This window comes from Thunnus maccoyii, chromosome 13 (assembly GCF_910596095.1).
Source record: "Thunnus maccoyii chromosome 13, fThuMac1.1, whole genome shotgun sequence".
NCBI lineage: Eukaryota > Metazoa > Chordata > Actinopteri > Scombriformes > Scombridae > Thunnus > Thunnus maccoyii.
In genome coordinates this window covers 23,657,447-23,678,883 of record NC_056545.1, presented here as the reverse complement: position 1 = coordinate 23,678,883, position 21,437 = coordinate 23,657,447, and the positions used below count along the sequence as shown (strand labels likewise).

The 21,437-nt window shown below is 36.2% G+C and overlaps 1 pseudogene; it reads right to left on the bottom strand.

Moving 5' to 3' along the window:
* Positions 1–3,953: 3,953 nt before the first annotated feature.
* Positions 3,954–4,639, bottom strand: LOC121910565 (annotated as a pseudogene).
* Between the last annotated feature and the right edge of the window lie 16,798 nt (positions 4,640–21,437).

The window sequence follows — 21,437 nt, the reverse complement described above, 5'->3', positions numbered from 1 at the left end:
GTGGTGCATGCATGTATACAGGCAGCCCTAGATGTCTACTAAAGCTCTGACAGCTGACAGGTAAATTGTGAAATATTACATGGTTCTGTCAAACAGCTTATACCCACCTCCTCTCTCCACTCCTAGTGAACTCAAATGTGGTTTCCTCTGTGAACACAAAAGGTCTTTAAGACAGGCGGAGGAGGAGGTGACGACACACATCATGTTTGTTTTTTATATTAAGGAACATTAAGGAATGATGTGGGATTACACACAAAACTGATTGCTATTGTCTGAAACAGACTAATTCCTTCACACTAACTCAAATCAACTGTTTTATTTAACCATTTGATCAGACGACATTTCCATCCAGAGTGGATGTTGTCTGGTTCAAAATGTTATGCATTTGTGACAGTCACAAAATCACAATAGACACAATGCTGATTTTTGACAGCCTTGTACGAAGTGATGCAACACACTCTTCTGCCAGACAACAGTGTCGTCACTAAAAAACATCTTGTTTCCTCTTAGTGGTACTTTTAGTCATACATCACTCAGTGCTATTTGAAGGGGGTGTGATTACTTACAAGACATGAGTGTGGTGGTGTGTGGTTTATGGCAGTAATTCACATTTGAAAAAACATTTAAATTGTATGAGAAACATAGGTCTTGTATCCATCAAATCCATAGTGGCACTGATTTCCCCCACTTACACGAGTTCTCCTAAAATATATACAGTCTTTCTGTGGCTGTGTGACCCTGAAAGTATATCTGGGAGATTTTATGACACTCACAAAAAGATTTGCCAGTTTTGCTGACTGCATGTCTTACAGTGTCAGTGGCGCATAACAGATTTCCCCATTCAAAACTGCTAATACATACTGTCTCTCCGCATATTCCCGTATCACACTGTAAGGAAAACAAATTCCGGAAACAAGTGTTTAGGTAGCAGGAATGACACAGTAGGAAAAAGCTGGATCAGGTTAGGCATCACCCCAGAAATACAGACATACAGTACTTTCTGATTGATTTATATCTGCTGACATGCCTGTGACTGTGTCCTTTTTCACTGTGTCGTTATGCCACTGCTCTTCAGGTGAGTAAATAATACATGTTAGTATTATACACTTATCACACAAATGATAACTCTTTAGAAAACATGCTCTTTGCTGTAAAACTGTGTAATATGTTTTTTAGTGTGAATGCAGTTCATTCCTGGTAGCTTTTAGTATTAGACTGATAATTGGTAACACTTAATTTGCATGGTGCTTATCATTATCTAATAACAACTGAAACATTTTCAGGTAATATGCAAAATGCAGCAAAGCAACACTGGAAAGATCTCAAAATGTGAAAGCCCTAAGTGACTGCAGACACAAAAAACTAGTGAAACAAGCTGAAGACATCTGTTCCACATCTAGCAGTCTGCAAGTTAGAGAAATTAGACATCTTGAACCACAGAACAATCTCTGGAGCGTTATTTTGTAAAACTCCAACTGACGTTCTTGCTCATTTTTTTTCCTGTGAATTCCAATTTTCACATTGTGGCAAAATTTTACACTGTGGCATTTGTATGCTTGGATGGAGATGTCAGGATGACAAAATGCAGTGCGTCAGTTCAGAAGTCTGACCACATGATTCATAAAGTACATCATTCAGTCAAACGACAGACCATACAGGCTAAAGTTGAGGCAAGGATAACCTACAGGCAGTAAACCTGGCACAAAATCAGAACTGCAATGATATAAGGATGTTCTTTTAGTTGAAGATAAGGATAGCATAAAAGCAGTTTTGTGCATCTCAGATAGGGAATATGTGACCTTTACAAAAAGATTTGGAGATAAATATCCAAAAGGCCTTTTAGGACATGTTTCTGTTCAGAAAACTTAGTGAACTCAGTGATCTTGGTTTTTGACTGTTATTTTGAATGAGAACAGTATAGGTACGTGGTAAATGGTTCTATCAGGTGTGATGATCAATAAAAGGTAGCTTTTTATCAAAGAAAATGTTCATATACAACCCACTGTTTGTACTCCCCAAATTATGACTGGGCAGTTTATCTAGTGCAATATGTTTTCACAGTGGTGGACTTAAGTACAACTTAAATTTACTTGTATTTTACTTGAGTATTTCCCTTTTATGCTACTTTGTACTTCTACTCCACTATATTTATTTTACAGCTATAGTTACAAGTTATTTTTCTGATTAAACTTTTACATGAAATAACAACAGAGAATCCCTAAAGAATATTTTTCATGCACTGAATTGGAATTGTACAGTATGTCATACATTGAAAAATTTACAAACCAGTCACACTTCTCCATCGACCCTTTCACAATACACCGATTTGCCTTTCAGTTTCTTGCCATGTCATTAGCTGCAGAATTTTCCCATCTTCATTGTTCATCATTCTGCAATTACGTCTACAATCAAAGCATAATTTCATGTGCTTCACTTCACTTTGCAAACCACATTCATTGAAAAATCAAAATTGTTTCAATCTATTGCTTATACCACTGAGCACAGAATAACAGGATCAGGAAACAACCAAGTCCAACTTGTCAGTAATTCATTGTCTCCATTAAAGGATCATGATCTGTTCTATGATTCATGATGGCCATGCAGGAGACTCATGTAATTGGAGAATATGAAAAGCGATGGCTCTCTCAACAGGATTTCAGCTCTGTTATCAGAGTAGTTACCGTTCCAGCATCACTTCCTCTTTCCCTTTCTACTCGCACATCATATACACATCAAAGTCATATTCCAGCAGTGCACTGCAGTAATGAATGCCCCACATTTCTGCTGCTTAAATTTGATGATGTCCCATTGAAGCCTTTTTCTTTTTCTACAAGTTTTTCTTCATGGTCTAATTTCATCAGGTTTCTGATAAAATAAGGTTATTATGATATTGTAATGCCAGTGTTAAAGTTGTACTTCAATTATTTCTGTTATTGCAGTTTTGCTGATGTAGAGTGCTTCTTTTTTAAGGGAAGACACAAATGTTAAATACTTTATTATGTTCAAGAGGAAGGACTACAAAGCAAGTAAAAATGATTTATATGTGGAAATAAGAGTAAATGAGGTAGCCTAAATATGAGGGAAAATAATAATGGTTGGACAACAGAAGGTGGTGTTTCCTAGTGAACCACTTAGTATCAAACACAACTCCTATCTCTTAGGAAGGTGCATGGTCACTCAATAGTCGCTGCCGCTCTTTAATTTGGATGTCCTCTTCTGCAACAGCTGCAGGTTTTATGGTGTTACTTCATATTTATTATTTCAAATTTTAACTGTCACTCACCTCAGTTTGAGTTTAATTTTTATTTTTAAACATAAATTCATTCAAGTAGGCATGTTTTTAAAACCTTGCATTTTCAGTAAATCTCCTGCTTTTTAATTTTCACCAACACTTCATCTCCATTAACACACATATGTGCTCTCAACACAAACAGCAGTCAGTGAATGTGATGTAACTCTTAAAGTATTAGGCCATTATTTTCAACAAATCTAATGAAAAGACCAAAATAAAAAAATAACTAAAAAAAAAATAAAATATAAGATCCTATTAACATGTCCTTCTGGGGAACTTTCTGAGTAATTTGCAGGCATTTAGTAGTTAATGTTTAGGAAATTTTACAGAGAAGGTGGTACAAATTATTAGAAAGATCAGAAAAAAGTGTATTCTCAATAAATCAGACTATGAAAATGAAAATACTTTTCATTGTGTTTGTGTATCAAACTACATATTACATATTATTAGGTTGTTTCCAAAAAAATCTATTATGAGCACATTTCTGGTATACTACCAAATTATATAACCCTTTCAAAGAAATGTCCAAAGAATTAACAATTACACAGCAGCTAGTTTTAGGAAAAAAAACCTAATATATTAATTGACACACTACTGTTTCTCTGTCCTGTATTTTCTGAGTGGGTACTTACCAACTTTTTTCTCTTTTTTCTTAGACTTTGTACCAAAGTACACCACCCTCTTTGTAAAACGCCCTAAAAATTGGTCGTTTCCTACCAGTTTGAACACCTCCAGAGGGGGGCATCCAGGAGGCATCCTGACCACCTCATCTGGCTCCTTTCGATGCGAAGGAGCAACTGCTCTACTCCAAGCTCCCCCTGGATGTCCGAGCTCCTCATCCTGTCTCTAAGGCTAAGCCCAGACACTCTCCGGAGGAAATTCATTTTTGGTGCTTGTGTCCGCGATCTCATTCTTTCAGTCATTACCCAAAGCTTGTGACCATAGGTGAGGGTTGGGGCGTAGACCAACTGGTAAATTAAGAGTTTTGCCTTCTGGCTCAGCTCTTTCTTCACCACAACGGTCCAGTACAATGCCCATATAACTGCTGATGCTGCACCAATCCGCCTGTCAATCTCACACTCCATCTTACCCTCATTCGTGAACAAGACCCTGAGATACTTGGAACTCCTCCACTTGGGGCAGCAACTCACTCCCAACGTAGAGGGAGCAGTCCACCTTTTTCCTGCAGAGCACCATGGCCTCAGATTTGGAGGTGCTGACTCTTATCCTGGCCGCTTCACATTCAGCTGCAAACCGTCCCAGTGCCTGCTGGAGGTCACAGTGTGTTGAAGCCAAAAGAACAACATCATCTGCAAAGAAGCAATCCTGAGATTCTGTCCATGAAAATCACAAACAGAATCAGTGACAAGGGACAACCCTGGTGGAGTCCAACACCCACTGAGGACTAGTCTGACTTAATGCCAGAGCGGACACAGCTCTCACTGCTGTTATATAAGGACTGAATGGCTTGCAGCATTGGCCCTGGTACCCCAAATATGAATTGTAGTATGTATTTCTTCATAACAGTGAACATAACAACTCTTTTATTTTGAATGAATTCCATACACTGTGCAAACACTTACTAGAGCACTAAAAGCATATTAATCCACAGGTGAAAATGGTCCCCTGTAAAATAATGAACTTTAAAAAAAAACCCAAACATGTATTTGTGACCAATTTTTATACATTTACATCTTCAGTAAGAACTAGCTTACTAGTTACTTAGCATACTCAGCCTTGCATAGGGCTGAGAGTTACAGACAGGGTGGAGAAGTACTGAGAGATGGAAAGACACATTGTTGTTTTTGGTCTTACTATGGGATATGTTTACAATACAATCATGCAAAAATATCACCAGCCTTATCCTTTAAGTATAGAGCATAATGGTATAGAGCATAATTGTAAAAATGTCCATTTTTAATGCATGATTATACTATAACAATCAATATATAACAATAGTAGGTGATGTAAGTATATCAGATCAATCCATAGAGGTGGTTTCAACATCCCTCCTGGGGCTGAAACCACCTGATAGAAAAAACCCTTGCTATATTTAATGAATCATTATGAAATTTGATGATACCCCTTTAACCAATTTGGAATTCAGACATCAGAGTCAGCTGCAGCAATTTAAATCTCGTTAGAACTGTGTCATTCATAGTTCTTTCTATGCTCAGCCTACAAAGTAAGTGCTGGGAATGAAACATTGAAACAGAAAAAGAAGAGACTGCAGCGACATAGATGGTTATGGGTGAAGACATATGAGCATTGGACAGAATAAGAAGTTGCCAGTATCAAAAAAATGGCAACAACAAAAAAAAAGATAATGCCACATACCAGGTCACTGCCAAAATACTGGAAACAAATAAAAGGAATGTGAGATAGTATAATGTTCTTCAACACAGATGTAGCCTCAAGATGATTAAGCTGTCAGTGCGGTCATAATGCTGGGCCTTAAGTATATTATTTTAGCTACCAAGACTTCAGGGAGAGATTTCAGTGATTCAGTGATCTCATTTTGCCAAAAGCTTACTTGCTAAAATTTGACGAGGAACAAAGGCTAAAGTAATGTTGCATGGACGTCTGAGGCAAAAATCAACAACAAATAACAACCATGGATAAATTAGATAAAAGTAGGGGAGACTGGAGACAGTTGTAACACATTTTGCATTTCTCAGAGACTATTTGGATTAGACCAACCAAATTTTTATATATTAAACTAACATCTGTTCGCTAATTACCCATACCATTTAAAGGTGATTACATATGACATATAATTCACAATACTTATTTGAATAGAAGAAGTCAGATGTTGCAACTGACCCCAACCCTGGGGGCCGTTGCAACACAATCAGGGATGGTTGCAACATGCTAAAAATAAATTAAATTTCACTAATTAACTTTTGCTTTTAGTCTCAATTAGCATATTATTCTGAAAATATGTATTGTTTTACAATAATATTATAGTATTATTTATTAAACAATAATATTATACTATTATTTATTTATACAAACAATATAATTTCTACTTTTAGATAATTTATTCATAGTATGACAGACAATGGCTAACCATTTGCTAATGGACCATTACAATAATAAGATTATGTTAATAAGAAATAATGAAATGATCATGTTATTAACTCCAATTATTATGTACACCACAATGACTTATGCAAGTATAAATGTATACGTTATAACATAATTTTTTTTTGTACGATGACCATTATTTAGGACGAGAGTTGATTGAAGAAGACAAAAATAAAAATAAGAAAATATGAATTAACTGACTGCAAAAGCCAGTCTGCAGCCTGAACAGACCTAAAGAGCACTCTGAAACTCAACATCTAACAGCTACAGTACAGCTGTCCCCTATGGCTCCCCTCACCTTTGCTTGCAAAACTTTTTTTTGTCTCCTAACCCAAACTTCTCATTACTTTTCTAGTGTAAGAGTGTTAAACTTTTCTTGTTTATTTCAATATCTGAGCCTGAGTTCTTCAGTTAGCATATAGTCTTTAGTGAAAACATGTAGATGATAGCTGTTGTCATGGCTGTTCTTTCACCATTAAACAGATTGTTGCCTAATTTTATGTTCCTGTCATTTCCTTTCAGTCGCAGACTGTGACCCTGGCAGCAGATCTATAATACTGTAGATCATTTGGTGATCAAGGATGAGATCAGCCAGTGATCAGCAGTTTATTTAAACACTTATACTTCAGCCAGGCAGTCTGATTGCCTCTTCAATGTGGAGGGCCTGTGGGTCCCCCCTCCTGGTTCTGGTCCCTGTGCAAGAAAGCTTTACTGACTTTTTCCTCTCATATAGAGCAACCATATTTAGAAACACATGATGAGCTGCTGATGCACATGACTTCATTCGTATTTGCTGGGTGAATTGGCATGTGTGTCCCTCTGTGGATAGCATTAGGGGAGTCTATGGGCCAATCCCATTTCTTTATTTTCACCCCTACCCCTACCCTTCTTTTTCGAGTGCCCCTTGCCCCTTGCAACAGAGTTACAAGGGGTAGTGGTTGAAATATTCCCCTAGGGAATGGGACAACCCTTCAAGACCTGGAAACGTCATCAGTAGTCGTCAGTGACAGATGCGACGAGTTTGTTGCCAGGAAATCTCAAAATGCCACCTTCAGCTGTGGTGATTTCTCTTGCATGGGCTATAGGCATTCTTTGATCAATGTCCTGTATTATAACAAAAATTAATAGTAATGTTAACAGAATGAAAAAAACAAGAACAAAACACAGACGTTTGTGTGCAGTAAAGCAACTTTAAAACAAATGACTCACTCTCAAAGTGGTTTGGCAGCACTTTTAGACTTCTGAAAATGCTGCTCATTATCTGCTCTGAACCAGATCAGCTGTCTGGTTTGCTGAGGAGTCCCTGCGATGATGGAACATAGGGATATTATTGTAGCGTTGTTCAGATTTCAAAGAAACCGATGCTATTGCTTGCAATTACTATAAACTACAGGGTGATAAACCCAGATTAACCAAACAACATATATGTTAATTTTGTTGGGCATGGCAGGACAGGTCAATCATACTGAAAATAGCCAGAAAATGTTTTAGGTGGTGTTTTTCTGCTTTGCCTCCTTACTATGGCAATAATTGTATTATTATGTTTGTTATAAAAAAATACATCTAAACGACATTTCTGATGGTTATCATAGTTTTTAAATCTTTATTTACCAACTTTATTTACTTACATTTATGGTTTTCTTTCATTTCCTGTGAAGTGTTCCCTGCCATCTTGCCGATGATTTGCAAGGCATTCTGGGAGATTTCTTGTAGCACCCACTTTGGAGTGTGCCTTTGAAAAACCTTGGAGGGCCATATAGCCCTAGCACTTCACCCTTCCCCTCTACCTCAACAAGAATCGGGACATCCCTACCCCTATGCGTGAACGCACAAAACTGAGGGGTAGGGGCAAGTGGTAGGGTTAAGGGTTTATTGGAATTGGCCCTATGTGCCAATGCCAGACTGTGTGACACATTGTAAGTTGCTATCATATTTTGCAGACTTTCTTGCCTGATGCTGTGTCCAGACGCCGCCTACTTGCCTTCAACCATTTGTGCATTCTATGATGGAGCATGTCTATACTTTTTTTTCACTAAAGGCCAGCTCCCAAGGTGACAAGGTTGGCGAATAGAGTCACAAGCCATGACTTTAGTGAGTCATCTCTGTCCCCTAAGGATGGAATTAATGTGATGAAAAGTTGACAGCACACAGGTTTGGAGTTACTTAATGTCAAACCTCATGCTTACCAACAAAACATTCCTCCTTGAGACTTATACCCCAAGTGGCCTCATATAGTAATTCTGACTGCTAGAAATTATATTTATGTACTGTTGATATGCAACAGAAAATATGTCTTGAGAGAAACATGATCAATCACTTATCAGGAAATCCCCTACTGCCCATCATTATTTGTTGTAGGTGAGCCCTCCACTCTGAAGGCAACCTTTTCCTTGATGGGAAGATTCAGCCATATCAGTGCCATATCACTAATTAACTATGTTAATTGATCATAAAGATACATTTATCTTTGTAGCTCAGCCTCGTGTGACACCAAAACATATTACTTGCATAGCTTAAATTCATGTTACTTGTACTTGTACTCTAGTTTTGGTCCTCTGACTTATTTATGTAGTTATTTGTATTCATTAACTTTTGTTTCTTTTTAATGCATGTTTGCTGATCAACCTTTTTGTGGGTTATATGTTTGAAAACGAAATAATAATAATAAATAAATAAATAAATAATAAATCAAGTAATAATAATAAATAAAGCAGTATAGATAATCTGACTGAATGATTTTTTTTTTTGTGCTGTCAGTCTCAGTCTCAGTGATGTCCCTCTGCTCCCAGAGCCTAACAACTATTTTGGTGAGTAGTGTTCTCATAGTATATAAATACAATGAGCAATCTGAGAAAATGATACTCAAGTTGTTATAAATTTTAATAATCCTTTAAAACGAAACAAAGCTGATGTGAACATACTATTTATTGTGGTCTGTCATTTCTACCAGTGTCACAATGTTGTCTTAATTGGTTTGTGAATCATTTTTATCAACACTTACTGTAATACAACTGATACAGATACAATCTGTCAGTTGCTTTGGGCTGCTTTTATGATTTCCAATTATTTCAAAAGCAGCAGATAAGCACTAACAAAGGTTTAATAAGGCCAGCTTGTAAATATCATCATCATTGACATCACTGGCATACATTCATAACTGTGTGCCTCAGAAATCTAAGCCCCTGACAAAGAAGACCTCAAGTGTGCAGAAAGCAAGTCTCTTTCCTTAACTTCAAACTTTTTAAATACCTCAAACATATTAAAATGTAAAGATCTGATAAAAAATGCTCACTGTGTGTTTTAGTCACTTAGACCTCATGAAATATTTCCCAGTGTGCAATGAAGCGACCAAACGAGGCGAGTGGATGACTCCTTTCAGGCTTGGCCACAGCTCTCACATTAGACAGCCCATCAACAGGCACATTTGCACGGGGGGGAAAACACTAATGGTGTGATTAGGCTAGAGGTGAATCTCAAGGCCTCGGACAGCAGTTTACATCTTGGCATCCAATGACCATAGAAAATGTATTATGGTGTCCAGCCTACTATTATGCTATATTAGTTTAGCTTCCATCATAAACATACCAGTGGCGAGTTATTATTTAATCAAATGTCTGAAATGATATTAGACATGTTATCTCCATTCCAGCATTAGAAACTCAAGAATATTTGCAACATAAGACACGAACCTTGAATGCTGAAAGAAGGACACATGGCAAATCTTTTAATCCTTCACAATCTGGGCTGCAATACAGTATATACTGGGAGAAAAGCATGGGTGAAGCTCAGTCCATCCATCTGGGTTCAAAGATCCAGTACAGCTGTACTCTGTAAATCCTCAAATTTGTTCTTTAGCCTATATTATAGAAGTGGAGTGAGAGAATTATGCCCAAGAATTAAAAAACAAAGAAACAAAGAACAAACAAACAAATAAAAAAAAAAACAGGCAACATAGCTTTTAAAAATTATCTTGTCTTCTCTGTCAATATTGCTAGAGGAGGTAGAGAAATAAAGATTTTACTGGCCTGATTCAACAATTTCAGTGCCACTCGAGATTATCTGTATTAGGGTATATTATTGAGTATGTCCTCATTACCAAGAAAATAACCATGCCCTCAATGTTAATTTTAGTCATGTTTGAATTGATTCAATTCCCAAATACATTTCAAATGTTTATGGAATCTGACAGAAATTATTTATCAATGCAACAACACATGTACAGTACCAAATGCAGTCTATTTAAGCTACTAATGCTGGAGTAATTATGCACCTGATATTCAACCCACACAAACATAATCAGAAACCACTTTTTATAATTAATTATGACTATAAAAATGCAGAATCATCTTTGGCTCCTGCTTCTCAAATCTGAGGATTTGCTGCTTTTTTTCTTATCTTTCTTACGTTTTGAGTATTGGTTGGACAAAACAAGTATTTTAAAGATGTCACCTTGGGCTCTGGCCACTTGTGATGTGCATTTTCACAACATTTTGACATTTTATGGACTCAATGGATAATCTGTTACTTTATTAATCTGATGAAAGTAACCATTAGTTGCAGCCAACTACCATCATGCATGTAATAGTACTAGATTACGAACAATGTCATGTAATAGTTATCCCATGTTATATATTAGTATGTTTATCTTGGACACAATGGCACTCTATAGTCATGATGAAGTAATTACCAATCACCAGACTGATTAGGTATTATAATGCAGCGTTTCAGTGCAAAACCAGATACCTGAATCCATTTATTGTAAGTCATTATACAGTACGAAATTGATGAATGTAAAACGTGAGTTTCAAGATCTAAGGGTATCTTTCATTCCTAATCCTTGCTGATATGGATCTTCTATTTTATTTAGCAGGCATCATTTTATCCATGTGAAAAAAGGCAGGTAAGTTTCCTATTGTTTGAGAATGCATGGTGCAGTGCAAAAGCTGTCGAAAGCACTTTCATACAATAATAGCTGCAAGGAAGAGAAGAAATGGATGTGAGGTGCCACACATGCCTTTGTCCATTGTACTCACTTTTTACTCCCCCACAGGCCATCAACACTCTCTGCCATGTGGCACACAAAATGCTGGCTGGAGACAGAGACTAACTGGAGGAGAGCACTTTGATGAGAATCCAAATATTCTTAGTCACTTCTTCAGTATTGTTTTTCAAACATCTCTTTTCACATCAAAATGTAATGGGTGATATTGCCTATTGAGAACAAATTGTGTAAAAAACGTGCAATGTCATAGTATGATGTTTTTCAGTTAAGCATGGTATGCCAATACTCAGTGTTAAAGTACAAGCTAAGAAATGGTGCTGCTTCAGCAGTAGCACATCTGGTGAGGAGGCTGATAGAGGAGTGACCTCACCTCTGCCATCCAACATAGCTGAAATGCCCTGAAGCAGGGCATTAAACAAGGCATGGAAAAACTGCAGTAGTAGATCTGCTCTGGGGCCAACAAGACAAGGCTGTAATGTTTGTACTTGGTAGCTCCCAACTGCGAGTGTGGGTACACATATCCTACAACTTCCCACCACAGCTATCGCTGTAAATAGGAATGTATTTTAGTTACTGTATGACTATCAATTTGTATTTCATGAAAAGCATTCTACCTCTGTGGCATTGGTCTAATCAGCTGACAGAATAGCTACAGCTTTAGATAACAAAGAATTTACAATTGGAGTATTTATTGATTTGTCAAAAGCTTTTGACACTGTAGACCATAATATATTATTAAATAAGCTTCAAGCCCATGGTGTTATTGGTACTGAACTTAATGGATTTAAAAGCTATCTGTTTAACAGGAAACAATGTGTCATTTGGAACAGAACCATACAGCCACATACAGTGTGGTGTTCCACAAGGTTCCATACTAGGTCCTCTTTTATTTCTTATATACATCAATGATTTGCATTTGATTTCAAAAGAAGTGCTTTTTATTTTATATGCTGACGATAACAATATTTTTCTTACATATAAAGATGAACATAGGTTGATAACCCGTATGAACAATGTTCTAGATAACTATCCCTTAATGTTAAAAAGAGTGCTTATATGATCTTCAAGCCTAAAAATAGAACCCTATCAGATCATCTTTGCCTCATTTTCATAGCTAATAATATGCTTGAATATGTTTCCCATGTTAAGTTCTTAGACGTAATCATTGAAGATCAGCATATTTGGAAAAGACACCTCTATTATGTGTCCAATGAAGTGGCAAAAAATATTGGTATTTTATGGAGAGTAAGATATATTTTGTCCAGAAAAACTTTCTGGATCTATATTATTCTATGATTTATACTTTCATTTCTTATGGCAGTATAGTACGGGCAAGCACATGTAAAACCAGTCTCTATTCCATCTTTTTATTACAAAAAAAAATTGTCAGAATGGTCACTGACTCTAGCTGGAATGCTCATACTGCTCTATTATTTCAAACCCTGGAGAGGATCTTAAACAGCTTCTCTTGAAGGAGTACAGTACTATATAGTAAATGAGGTATGATAACAGTGTATGAAAGCAGTGCAAATATATGTGATTGTAATCCTTGTATTTATTTCTTTTTCCTTTTTGTTGTTTTTCATGTTTGGAATTGTATTTTATTCTCTCTTTTAAACATTTTAAAAATATTTGTCTGTAAATTGTAGCAAGCCTATACAGCTGTCTTCAATTTCAATGTTAGATGGGTTCTTTTTACGAGCCCTCAGGGTTTTTTTTCATCCCACCTGTGCATTTTTGCTCTTGTATATCTCTTCTCTTTTGTTTTATTTTATTATATGTACAAATAAAGCACAAAGAATAAGGACTCTGCAGTGACAGTAGAGTCAGTAAAGTCCTACAGTACAGTTTTTTAAAGGTGGGTGCCTCTCTGCAATCCAGGCAGTATATTTTTCTGTGTATGTACGGCATAAGCACAAGTTTAGTCAGCAGTCTTGTAAATTTGGCATAATAGAGAGTGTCACCATCCCAACATCTTGTGCTCAGCAGGAAGTAACTTAGCTCCCTGGTGCTGGTCTTGTTTAGTTTCTATGTTGGTGTGCAATATAATGAATGATATACTTGTAGTTTTTCCTTATTAGCTGGTATAAATGGCCAACATATATTTGTGCAGTGACATATTTCTACAGAGACTGTGTGAGGGAGAGACAAAGAGAGGAAGGGGAGAAGGGGTAATTGTTTGAGAGCTTGTTTTATCATCACTGAGTAATAATTGCTGTAATTAGAGAGAATGTACATCCATCATCTTCAGATCGGCTCATGAAAAAGGGATAAATTTGACAATAGGGCAAACAGATTGTTTTGTTGCAAAGATTACTTAGAGTTTAAAATCATATCAGATGTGGGGCAAATCTCCTCTGTATTTCAAGCAGTCAGTGATAAGAGTCTCTGGCGATCCATAATGTTTGTCTGCAGTAATTAACTCGAGGTGAAGATTATGGGAGATTTCTTCTCTAGTGTGTACACATCATGCAGAATTCATATTCTGACCTAAGCCCAAAACAATGAGCCTCATTTATAGCTTCTGCTCTCGCTGATGGAGGATGGGTTTGACAGCGATCAAAACTGCACACTAATCTACCCAGCTGGCATTTGTCATTGATATGTATTTATGGCAACCACATCATGCATTTTAATGCACTTTTACATTATGAACCAGAGAACAAAAGAGGAGATTTGCAATGTTACTGTAAGAACCAGGTCGACAGAAGGAGTCCATATTATTCACTGCCGATATTCAGGTAATCATGCTCAATCAAAGTGTCATGGCTGTCACATCTTCACAGAAATATGTCTGGATGTTGGCTCAGCTGTAGAAATCTATTTGCTTTGTCTTTCTCTGGTTTGACTGACTTTTACTAATACAAAAGTAAGTGAGAAACACCCATGCAGTTCAGTGTGGTGCCTTTCAGTACCTGTAAATTTGATCAAAATAAACATTGCAGGTGCATTTAAACATCAAACCTAACACCAGAAACACAAGAAGAGGCATTTACAGATAACGTCATTGGTATATATTTTATATGGTATTATAGCAATTTTGAAAAGTACACTATACTTATCTTAAGCTGCACTTTACTTAAAGCACCAGTGTGTAGGATATAGTGGCATCTAGCAGTGAGGTAGCAGATTGCAATCTCCACCTCACCCTCCCCTCCCAAGTGTGTAGGAGAACCTATGGTGGCCGCGAAACTTGCAAAATGCCCACTCTAGAGCGAGTGTTTGGTTTGTCTGTTCTCGGCTACTGTAGGAACATGGAGGTGCAATATAGTGGGCTCCATGAAAGAGGACCCGCTCCCTATGTAGATATAAAGGGCTCATTCTAAGGTAACGACCTAACGGACACAACAATTCTTATTTTCAGGTAATTATACACCACTTAAAACATACTTATGAATATTTTATTCCATTTCTGCAGGTCTGTTCTGTATGGAATGAGATTTGTTTCATAATGATGTGTGTGAACAGATCGACAATCTGTGTGTAAATGTGAAATCTGTAAATATAAACACCTTCCACAAATACAAAAAAAATATTTGTAAACTCACAAAAATATTTTGCAAATATAAAACAGATCTGCAAATACACAAACAAATTCCACAAATAAAAAAATATCTGTGAATACATTACACATTAATTTACAAATAAATGAAAAGCATTCGTAAATATCTTCCTAACATTTACAACTTTCCAACAGGCATTTGTGAACTCAGTTTTTATTTGTGAATCGAAAAAACATTTATGGATCTCAGTTCTATGCATGTAGATCTGCGGTTCAAACAGACATTACAACTACATTAGTAAGAGTACACTACTAATAAGATGTGAAGTGCTTTGTGACTTTTACCCATCTGAAAGAATGAATGAAAAATATAAAGGATGAGGTGGCTGATAACTTCTAACTGAAGAAGCAGCCAAACCACCGCTTTAGAGAACTGAACGTTGTCCACAAGCATCCTTGTGCCTTTCATACTCAAACAGAAATGTATACGAAAGTGTGTGCTAGATAATATACATAGCGCAAATAAACATACACTAATACTCACTGTATGGTATTAACATAAAACAATGAATGCACGTTACTTATCGCTGATTATAAAAAAGAAACAACACAAAAAACAGCTCATAGAAAGACTGCGTGCTCTTTGAAATGCGGAAATGACGTCATCAGCAGGCAATAACGTGCTATCCGACAATGACCGAGTGACACGAGTGGATTTTCGTCAGAAAATTTGTTTCAAAACTCCATGTGTGTAAAAAGCAAATCCACATGCGTAGAGCTGAGATCCACAAATGTTTTCAATTCACAAATAAAAACTGAGTTCACAAATGCCTGTTGGAAAGTTGTAAATGTTAGGAAGATATTCACTAATGCTTTTCATTTATTTGTAAATTAATTTAATGTACTCACAGATGTTTTTGTATTTGCAGATATGTTTTATATTTGCAAAATATTTTTGTGAGTTTACAAATCTTTTTTTGTATTTGTGGAAGGTGTTTATATTTACAGATTACACATTTACACACAGATTGTCGATCTGTTCACACAAATCATTATGAAACAAATTTCACTCCATAGTTCCGCTAGATGCCACTAAATTCTACACACTACACCTTTAATGCCTGCAATAGTTTTATAGAGATGCATGACGGAGGAGAGATTTTGTCTCTGTGGGGGGATGGAGGCACACAAATTTGTATCAGGGCCAATTAAAGGTCATGACCTTTAACTGTGTTTGAATTGTAATTTACCAATTCACACAGATAATGAAGGTTAAAGCTGCTAATCTTAATTGTTTTCAGTTCTGTTTTGCTCTGATCTAAAATCGACTTTGGTTATATACAGCTCAACATTTTTCATTCATTTTGCTGCTATAGACATTAAATTCATGATGACAGTCATGACAGTAAAATAGATCTGTGATTGGGGTTATGAGAAAGATGTAAATCCTATTTGAAAGTTAAGCCTTCAAGTTATCTGTCCAGAATCAATGTCAATATACTGCAAGGGTAAAGTAAATTTTTGCAGGGGTCATCTACAGCTCTGATTGCATCCTCAGCTATCTGTGGATGGGAAACTTCTTTAAATAGCTTCTTTTCTCAATTCTCCTTATGTGTTAAGCGTTTTGGGGAGTTGTCCCTATGATCATGGGCAGGTTGGGTCACTGTTGCTGATGTAAACCCTGAGGAGACATTGTAGGTTATACTACGCTATACAAATAATCTTGACTTGTCAAAAAGCTTCTGATATTAATGGTGCTGCACTGTGAGTGAAGCTCTCAAAGCAGGAATGACGGTGTACCATTGGCCTTGCATGAATAGCACTTGGATTTAAATATGGACAGCCAAGTCCTTTTATGATTACACATTAGCAGCTTCAAGAACAATTGTAAGCTGTATGCGCCACTTTCCAGTTAATCCATTATACATCCATCACCCATCTTACAGAAGCTACCTCTTGTGCTCTCTGAGCACTGCCCAAGCCAGGGAAAGGGTTTGACTGTAGAAGCTCCTGCTATTAACAGAATTAACTCCAGCCAGGAGCACAGCTCAGGGAGAACACACCAATTCCATTATCTCAGCTGGACGGAGGCCATTCTCTCTCTGCCACTCTAGCCAAAGTGCTCCAAGCATGAGCCCATTGTACAGAGACACAACATGCACCAACTCTCAAATGCACTCTATCAAAGCTTTTCTGCTTGAAATATTCATCTAGCTAGAAAACCACATTTAAATTTTTTGAAAAAAATAAAAAGGTACAAATATTTAATTTGTTTTTCCTTTTACCAACTGAGTTATGTGAACTACAGTGAACCAAGGAATATTTGGTACACTTTAGTTTACAAACATACACTTTCCCTGGATATTCTAAAATATTCTTTTTTTCTCAGCTGTCCTACACTATTGAATAAATATCAAGAGAAGCATAGATAGAGAGTAGGTTGAAAAGTTAGATTATATAAAGCAGGAAATACTGTATTAAATAAATTATAGCAAAGTAACAATGCAATAATATGTTGTGTTTTTTTACCCTTTTCATGGGGTAATAATGGGTCAAAAACATGAGGGTACTAACAGAGAAAGCTAAAAATGAGGAATAATGAAAAGTAGATGACGGTGAATAACAAGGTAATAAGCTAATAGTTATATAAGAATTATGTTTTCACATTATGCAAAGGTTAATATTAGGTTAATACCTTAAAAATTATATTAGACAACCTGGCACCTACCCGAAAACCTAATCTATACTTTGCCTCTCCACTGTTTTGTGCACCCTGTCCAGTGAATATACATCAGACTACTGATCATGTATTTCCTGTGGTTCTCAAAGTGTGGAATGTTTCAGTCCTGAACACTCCCTCAAAATAAGAAACTATAACATGTACACAATCAGAAAAAGATATCCTTAAAACATACTGTATATTATATTGAATGTGATAAAATACATGTAATTCTATAAGGAGCAATGACATCAGTGCCAGCAAGGAAAGTTCCAAATCCTGCTTTTCTTCAGTACCATTCGGCTACATATTTACCATGTACTGAAGAAAAACACTGCACTCAAAGCAACTTGACTTTTCTCTTGAACTCAGAGAAGGAAGTGGGGTTTGTTTGTGCTTCACAGTCAGTTTGTCACTTGACAGTCACAATACTGAAGAAAGACACGGATACTGAAGAGTGTAAATCTTCTCATTACTACTTTAGACAGGTTGTGCAGTTCATAGCATAAGGTAATTTGTAATGAAGATGTTTATAATTGACTGTATTTAATAGGACAAACAAATTCTAAATGAGATTAAAGAAATGTCTTCATTCAGAGAAAAAGAAAGCTGTAATTTTGCATATTCATTTTCCTGGAAGAAGACTGATAATGTCTAGCCAGGTGTTTGTGAGGGGAGTGACAAGTGGCTCTTAACTTCAAAAATAAGGTAAAAAATAAGGTAAAATTAAAATTGATTAATTAAATTAATAGATTTTGTCATCACACTGTATGTGTTCCTAAAAGGCTGTGACATATCTTAAATATTGCTAAGGAGAGTGAAAGTCGTTGTACACAACGTGACCGAGATTGTAAAATTCTATATTAGCAACACTTTTAAAAAAATTACAAGTAAAAAAATAACAAACATAATTAGTCAGGTAACTACCTTATTTCATTTACATTTCATACTCTAATCTGGAAATACTGTAATTAGAAATGTATAATTTTGTTGTTTTTTTCATGGTATTTTTCATAATAATCAACAAAGGCTCAAACAGCAAATGTATCCTTATTCTAGTAATCTATGAAAGTTTAAATTACACAAAGAAAACTATAACACTATATACAATACTAATAGTTACAAGTAGCTGTAGGGTTCATGCAGCTCATACGATGGATGGTTGTTGTTTATAACTGTTCATATTTTCTTGAATATATTTCTTTAATATTACATTTATTCACTCTAGGTTCGTATTGTTTAGAAAATTATTGTTTATACGGTATGTTATTGAACAGGAAAAAAACAGATATCCTATCTGTTAACTGCTTGTCTTTGTTCATGTCACTAAAGTGTGGATAAAGGATAAACTTTGTTATATTGTCAGTATATTGTTTTACCATAGCTGGATACAAGCATGCCCTCCAAGCCAAGGACATTTCTCTAAAACCACAGAACACTGTGCAAAAATACCTTTTACTGTGATTGACTGAAGGCTGTATTTGCATGTATCTTTTGAAGGTGATTTTTTCCATCTGATCATAAATAAAGCTCATGTTATAAAACAACATTTCTGGATGTTGTCTGAAAATGAAAAGATTTGTTACATGCCTCTGGCTGGATTGATTGAATCGGTTTTACTACTTAAAAAAAAAAAAAAAAAAAAAAAAAAAAAAAAAAGTAGCCTATTCTTCATTTCATGCATATATCCTTGGATGGAAATGGCACATGTAAAAATAAAGTTGACTCATCATGTTGAGAGCAGACAATAAGAAAGTTTATGGATGTGGTTGCTAATGGAAACCGCTATCAGCCTGTCTCTAAAAGGTAAGCTATTTATCAGCCGAAAAGCTTACTTTTGTACTATATTAACAGTCTATTGTGTCCTTGTAGACACACAACTGTCCATTAGCATACTTAAATAAGTCATATTTATGTTCAATGTTAATGTTGAATTCATAACAAATAAATACTTGTTTGCTTTTCCTCCCAGCGCTTGTTAAAACAGGATCAGATAGATTTAGGAAGAATGATAGAGCCCGGAGGCAAGGCAGGGAGAAAAGAGAGAAGACCAGGTGAGAAATACAAATCTGGGCTATAATAATTTATAATCAAATACTGTCGTGTATGTCATTAGTATTTGAAGAATTGTTTTACACAAATTTGCCCACTGGCTATACAGGCTTGGGAGAGAATATCTGGGTAGTTCCCTTTCCCAACATGGCCTCCTGCAACCAATAACCAATCGCAGGAAAAAAAAAAAAAAATCCGTATACACTGGTAAAGCAGAGGGAACATTGGAAAAAGCCCCAAATTACTGTTGCACTGCGACTTGTTTACAATATCCAGTAATAAGACACACATTTATTACCATTTGTTTGACACATAGCAGCTGTTGTTCCTTCCAACATGGTGGGGAAAATAGAATTCTGGAGCATTCTGTGAAAAACCTCCATTCTTTCTAAGCACAAAAACAGAACAAATTTATGTCTTAGTGTTTTTCAATACAAGCATCAAAGAGAGAAGCAGGCACAACCCAAGCTAGACAACAAGAGGAAAGAACAGCCAAGACTGCACACTGTGAACTGCATTGTTATTTCATACACCACACTCCTGTGACATTTTCTGCAACATACATGGGTAATTCATAACAAGTGCGAGATCAAAACAATAAAATAAATTGTTGGAGTTTCATATTGAGCTTGTCAATACAGGCATCCCAGGGGAGGCAGAGGAAGATACAGAGAAAGGGAAAAAAGGAGAGCATTAGAGAGACGGTAAGTGACCAGGTAGCTCATATTATCAAATAGAGCATGTCATTGGTGTTTAAACATTATTTTCTGCAACTTACTCCCCAAGGCAATGCATTCTGATTTGCAGGAAATGTTGTCAACAATGCAGACTGATGACAAATTGTATAATACAACGTAACATAGATGATTTCTAAATGGATGTGTGTATCCATAGTTGATTCAAAAACATTGCATTTAAGCACTGTATTAAATGTTCTGAAAATCTAACTTCTACCAATGGGCAGCTGTTTAATTGAGTGTATCTGACCTATTTGTAACCATTTTGCCTGATATTGTTATGTTGTATAGTGAAATTTAGAGGCAATACACATTTTGACAGCAGTGGCAGCAAATCTAAAAGTTTATTTAATGAGGCATTGCAGTGACTCTCAAGGTCCAATTGTCTGCACAGTGCTCCCTTGAATGTTTTCAGATCAATAAAGTAGGGTGGAAGTTGTATACTTTGGTTATAATGAAAACCTGATTTGTCAAGGGCCACTGATTTAAAGAATTCCAAGCTTAAGAATTCAAACAGGAAAAGGAGTTACTGTTGAAACCTTGCCTGCCTGCAACAGTGAGTACAATAGGTAGATTTAAGAGGATTTAAGAAGAAAACAGCATTTGTGCAAATGAGGTATTCAGTGTACCTTCTCTTTAATTTTACAATGACCGTGTGAAGAAATTGGACAAGTTTACTGAGTGCATCCTCTTTACTTTGTGTAGTGATTGATGATGATGAAAGTTGCTTTTTCTTTGAAACCCCAGTATCTGGAATTAGAGTGGGAGGATGATTCTTCTAATTCTTGCAAGCTGTCCAACTGCAATGAATACACTGAGGACCGGTTCATTTGATTCATGATTAATTCCTGTGAATGTGGCTGATCAACCACATTTTTTGGAGAGCAGCCAGCCAGAATTGAGGCAATTCCCACAGGTAGGCAGAAAATAATTGTGTTTATACTGAACACTCGTTTTGCATTAGCAAACTTGTCGGCACACTTTGTAGAGTATAGCCTATAGTACAACCACCGGACATGAATCTATTTGCAGTTTCAGCTCAGTTG